Genomic DNA, 6,188 nt, shown 5'->3' with positions numbered 1-6,188 from the left:
GTAAACACTTGTGTGCAGGGTTTTGTGGGGGCGTAAGTTTTCAACTCATCTGAGTAAATATCAAGGAACACAATTGTTGAATTGTATGGTAAGAGTGTGTTTAGTTTTGTAATAAACTGTCAAACTGTCTCCCAAAATAACTGTGCCATTTTGCATTCCCATCAGCAAGGAATGAGAGTTCCTGTTGCTCCACATCCTTCCAAGCATTTTATGTTCTCAATGTTTTGAATTTTGGCCATTCTAATGCGTGAATGACATTGTTGTTTTAATTTGTAATACCCTAATAACATGAGACATTGAACATCTTTTCATATGCTTACTTGTCATCTATATATCTTCTTTGGTGAAAGGTGTTTTTTCAGCTCTTTGCCCATTTTTCAATCAGGTTGTTCATTCTTTTATTGTTGAGTTTTAAGAGTTCTTTGTATATTTTATGTAATGATTCTTTATCAGATGTGTCTTCTGTAGCTATCTTCTCTGATCTATGGCTTCTCTTCTCATTCTCTTGACGTTGTCTTTTGCAGAGCAGATGTTTTTAATTTTAATGAAGTCCAGCTTATCAAATGTATTTTCCACTAATTGTGCCTTTAGTGTTGTATCTAAAGGATCATCACCATAACCAAGGTCATCTAGGTTTTCACCTATGTTATGTTCCAGGAGTTTTATAGTTTTACATTTTACATTTGGGTATATGATCCACTTTGAGTTAATTCTTGTGAAGGATATAAAGACTGTGTTTGCATTCATTGTCAGTTGTTCCAGCATTATTTGTTGAAAAGACTACCTTTGCTTCATTGTATTGCCTTTGCTCCTTTGTCAAAGACCAGTTGACTATATTTATGTGGGTCTATTTCTGGGCTTTCTATTCTGTTCCACTGATCAAGTTTTATGTTCTTTTGTCAATACCATGCTGTCTTGATTATGGAAGCTTTATAGTAAGTCATCAAATTGGGTATTATCAGTCTTCTGAGTTTGTTCTTATCCTTCAATATTGAGTTGGCTATTCTGGGAGTTTTGTCTCTGCATATAAAATTCAGAATCCATTTGTTCATATCCACAGAATAACATGCTTGGATTTTGATTGGAATTGCATTGAGTCTCTAGATTAAGTTGGGACATCTTGACAATATTGCATCTTCCTATCCATGAACATGGAGTATCTCTTCATTTATTTATTTTTTCTTTGATTTCTTTCATCAGAGTTTTACAGTTTTCCTCATATAGATTTTGTACCGATTGGATTTATACCTAAGTGTTTCATTTTGGGGGATATGAATATAAATGGTAATATGTTTTTAATTTTATATTCCACTTGTTTATTGCTGGTATAAAGGAAAACAATTGGCTTTTGTATGGGAACATTGTATTATCCTGGAACTTTGCTATAAAGTATTAGTTTCAGGAGTTTTTGTATCAATTCTTTTAGATTTTCTACACAGACAACCATGTCATCTGTGAACAAAGACCATTTTATTTCTTCTTTCCCAATTTGTATACTTTTTTTTTTCCTTTTATTGCATTAGCTAAGCCTTCCAGTACGATGTTAAAAAGCAGTGGTGACAGGAGGACACTCTTGCCTTATTTCTGATCTTGGTAGGAAAGCGTCAAGTTTCTCACTGTTAAGTGTAACTTTGGCTGTTGGGTGTTTTTTTTTTTTTGGTAGATTTTTAAAAATCAAATTGAAGAAATTTCCCTCTATTTTTATTTTGCTGAGAGTTTTCTTCATGCATTTTGTCAAAGATTCTTTCTGCTTCTATTGACATAATCATGTTATTTTTCTCCTGTAGCCTGTTGATGTGGTGGATTACATTAACTGATTTTCAAATTTTTAGCCAGCACTATATACATAGACTAAGTTCCCCTTGGTCCTGGTGTATAATTCTTTTTATACATTGTTGGGCTTGATTTGCTAATGTTTTATTAGGATTTTTGCATCTACATTTATGAGAGATATTGGTCTGAAATTTTCTGGCTTTGGTATTAGGATAAAGCTGACCTCATAGATTGAATTAGGAAGTATTCTGAAAGAGATTAAGGCACAATTTCTGTTTTAAATGTTTGGTAGAATTTACCAACAAACCCACTGGTGCCTGTTGCTTTCTGTTTTGTAAGTTATTAATTATTGATTCAATTTGTTTAATAGAGATAATCCTTTTCTGATTGCCTATTTCTTCTTGTGTGAGTTTTAGAAATTGTATCTTTCAAGGAGTTGGTCCATTTCAACTAGGTTGCGAAGTTTATGGGCACAGAGTTGTTCATAATGTTCCTTAACTATCTTTTTAATGTTCATAGGATTTATAGTAATGTCCCTCTTTCATTTCTGTTAATTAGCCTTGACTCTTCTTTTCCTACTTAGCCTGGCTAGAGGGTTGTAAGTTTTACTGATATTTACAAAGAACCAGCTTTTGTTAATTTTCTCTATTAATTTCCAGTTTTCAATTTCATTTATTTCTGCACTAATTTGTATCATGTCTTTTATCTGCTTACTTTGAATTTAATTTACTCTTCTTTCTCTTGTTTTCTAACATGGAAACTTTGATTACTGGTTTTAGGTCTTTCTTATTTTTAAATATATGCAATCATTGCTATTAATTTCCCTTTAAGCACTGCTTTTGCTGCAACCTAAACATTTTGATATGTTGTATTTTCATTTTCATTTAATTCAATATATTTTAAATTTTCTTTTAAGATTTCTTTTTTGAAGTGTGTTGTTTAATCTTCAGGAATTTGAGGGATTTTCGGCTATTTTTCTGTTACTTACTGATTTTTGGTTTCACTTCTGTGATTTATTTATTTTTAGTTTAATTAAATTGTCCCTGACAGCAGATATTGTATAACTTCTATTTTAAAAAATTTGTTAAGGTGTTTTTATGGCCTAGAATGTGTTCTATTTTGGTCAATATGCTATGTGTTCTTGAAAAGAATGGGTGATCTGCTGCTATTGGATGAAGTAATCTATAGATGTTAGTTATACACAATAGATTGATAGTGCTGTTGAATTCAGCTATGTCCTTACTGATGTTCTGTCTGCTGAATCTGCCCATTTCTGATAGAGGGATGTCAGAGTCTCCAACTATAATAATGAATGCCTCTATTTTTCATTGCCGTTCTATCAGTTTTTGTCTCATATATTTTGAGACTCTAGGTGCATACATGTTAAGGATTATTAGGCCTTCTTGGAGTATTGACCCATTTATCATTATGTAATGCTCCTTTTTAGTCCAGATAAATTTCTTTGCTTTGTAGTTTGCTTTGTCTGAAGTTAATATAGTTACTCATACTTTCTTTTGTTTAGTCTTAGCACAGTATGTCTCTCTCCATCCCTATACTTTCAGGGATGCAACTTTATATTTAAAGTGGGTTTCTTATAGTCAACATATCTTTGGGTCATGTTTTTGCTCTACTCTGACAATCTTGGGCTTTTAATTTGTATATTGGACCATTGACATTTAAAGTAAATATTGGTATTGCTGGATCAGTATCTGTCATATTTGTTATTATTTTCTATTGGTCGCCCTTCTTCTTTGTTCCTATTATTGTCTTCTATATTTTTTTCTGCCTTTTGTGGTTTTAATTAAGTATTCTATGTGATTTCATTTTCTCTCCTTTATTAGCATATTAATTTTACTTCCTCTTTTTTAAACTTTTTTAAGTGGTTTCCCTAGTTTACAATATATATTTACAATTAACCCAACTCCACTTTCAAACAACACTACAGTGGTTCACAAGTAGTGCACGTACTTTAAAATAATGAAATGTCCCTAATTCCTCTCTCCCATTTTTTGTATTATTGCTGTCATTCATTTCACTTATATATAAAAATACATAAATATAATTATATAAGTATACCTAATGGAATACATTGTTGCTTTTATCATTTTGAACAAAATGTTATTGGTTAGATCAACTGAGAGTATGAAAAATGAAAAATAAAGTTTATTTTACCTTCACTTATTCATTATTTTATACTCTTTCTTTTTATGTAGATCTGAGTTTCTGACCTATATTATTTTCCTTTTTTCTGAAGAACATATTTTAACATTTTTGGCAAGACAGATCCATTGGCAACAAATTCCCTCTTTGTTTGTCTGAGAAAGTCTTTATTTCTCCTTCACTTTTGAGAGATAATTTCAGAGGGTACAGAATTCTAGGTTAGTGGGTTTTCACTCCGAACACTTTCAGTGTGTCACTCCACTCTCACTTTTCAGCAGCTTGCCCTGTATCTTCAATTCTCTGACATATCTAAGAGGAGTTGCTAATTTTTCAGATTGTCCAGCTTTTTACTTGTTGTTAGGATAGAGTGGTAACTTCTAAGTTGATTACATGCCAGAATGAAAATTGGAAGTCTAACCGATTCTTTAAATTATTTTGGACTTTTTCTCTTGCACTTCATTTTGGATCATTTCTATTGCTATGTCTCCAAATTCACCTGCAATGTCTAATTAGCCATTAATTCCATCTACATATTTTTTATCTGAGACATTTTATTGTTTTCATCTGTAGGTGATTTGATTTGGATCTTTTTATATTTTCCATTTCATTTCACTTTTTTCACTTAATTTTCTCTATTTAATTCAAATGAAGAGCTTAACATTTCTCCACCTAACTTTTTGAACATATGGAATACAGTTAAAACAACTATTTTCATATGCTTGACTGCTAAATCTAATTTACATGTGAGATCTGAGTTGGCTGTAACTGACTTTCCTCCTCATTTTGAGCTGTGTTTTCCTGCTTATTTCTCTACCATGTTTGACTGGATGGCAGAACATTGCTAATTTTGCCAGGTTGGGTGCTTGATATTTTTGTATTCCTATATAAATCTTGAGCTTTGTTTTGAAATGCAATTAAATTATTTGGAAATTGATTGAATCTTTTAGGCTTGTTTTTATGACTTATTAGGTGGGTCCATGACAGTACTCAGTCTAGGGTTAATTATTCCTGCAACCGGGGCAAGGCTTTCCCGAGTACTCTACTCAATGCACTGTGAATGATGAGGTTTTCACGTCTAGCTAGGAGGAACAGGCACTACTATTGGCCTTGTGTGAGTGCCAGTCCACTTCTCTTTAATCCTTTCAGATATTCCTTTCTTGAATCTTGGGTAGTTTCCTCATAAATGTACACTGATCTTTGCTGAATACTTGAGCGTGATCCTCTGCCGAGCTTCAGGGGGACTCTCTGTGCAGCTCTCTCCTCCAGTATGCATAGTATGTATCCTATGAACTCTAGCTGCCTTGGTCTCCTTGTGCAACGGGAGTCCTAAACTTAGGGAGTCCACTGGGTTCTGTCCAGCTTTTTCTTTCTTGTGCCACTGCCTGGATACTCTTTTATGGCAATAAGCCTGAGGCAATTATAGGGCTCACTTCATTTGTTTATCCTATTTCATAGTCACTGTCTTTCACGATCTGATGTCCAGTGTCTTGAAACCCATTGCTCATATATTTTGTCTGTTTTGGTGGTTATTTCAAGTGAGTAAGTAAATCTGGTTCCTGTTATTCAATTATGGTTGAAAGTAGAAGTCTCACTCTGCTTTTTATTATTTTATTTTATTTTTAACATTAAAAAATATTTTTGAGATAGAGTCTCGCTCTGTCATCTAGCTGGAGTGCAGTGGCGCAATCTCGGCTCACTGTAACCTCTGCCTCCTGGGTTCAAGCGATTTCTGTGTCTCAGTCTCCAGAGTAGCTGGAATTAGAGGCAAGCACCACCATATTTGGTTAATTTTTTTGTATTTTTAGTAGAGATGGGGTTTCTCCATGTAGGCTCAGGCTGGTCTGGAACTCCTGGCTTCAGGTGGTCTGCCTGCCTCAGCCTCCCAAAGTGCTGGGATTGCAGGTGTGAGCCACTGCACCCGGCCTCATGTCTTCTTTTTAAATGTAACTTTTTTTTTTTTGCTTTTATTTTTGTAGAAAGCCACAGAGTCACACATGAGCTGGCACTACTCCACCATTTCACCCTCACTTGTCTTTCTCCCCATCATTCACTTTGCCCCAGACATGCTGGCTTTCCTTCTGTTCCTCCAACACATCAGGCTCATTCTCTCCCCTTGGCCTTTGCACTTATAATTGCCTCCATATGGAAATCTCTTCTCTTTGATCTTCGCATAACGGGTTCCTTGTTCTTCACAGAGGCTGCCATTGACTATGCAGTCATTTGTAATTGTATCATTCTCTTTTATTATCTTCTTG

General features: G+C 34.0%; 1 protein-coding gene across 27 annotated transcripts in view; it reads right to left on the bottom strand.

The window, feature by feature from the left end:
* The window catches only part of MYBPC1 (myosin binding protein C1), a 98,722-nt gene that overhangs the window by 33,411 nt on the left and 59,123 nt on the right, over positions 1 to 6,188 (bottom strand). The window lies entirely within an intron of this gene.

The sequence above is a fragment of the Macaca fascicularis genome, chromosome 11, assembly GCF_037993035.2.
Source record: "Macaca fascicularis isolate 582-1 chromosome 11, T2T-MFA8v1.1".
NCBI lineage: Eukaryota > Metazoa > Chordata > Mammalia > Primates > Cercopithecidae > Macaca > Macaca fascicularis.
Note: the sequence above shows the minus strand (reverse complement) of the source record. Positions and strands in the feature narration are given on the sequence as shown.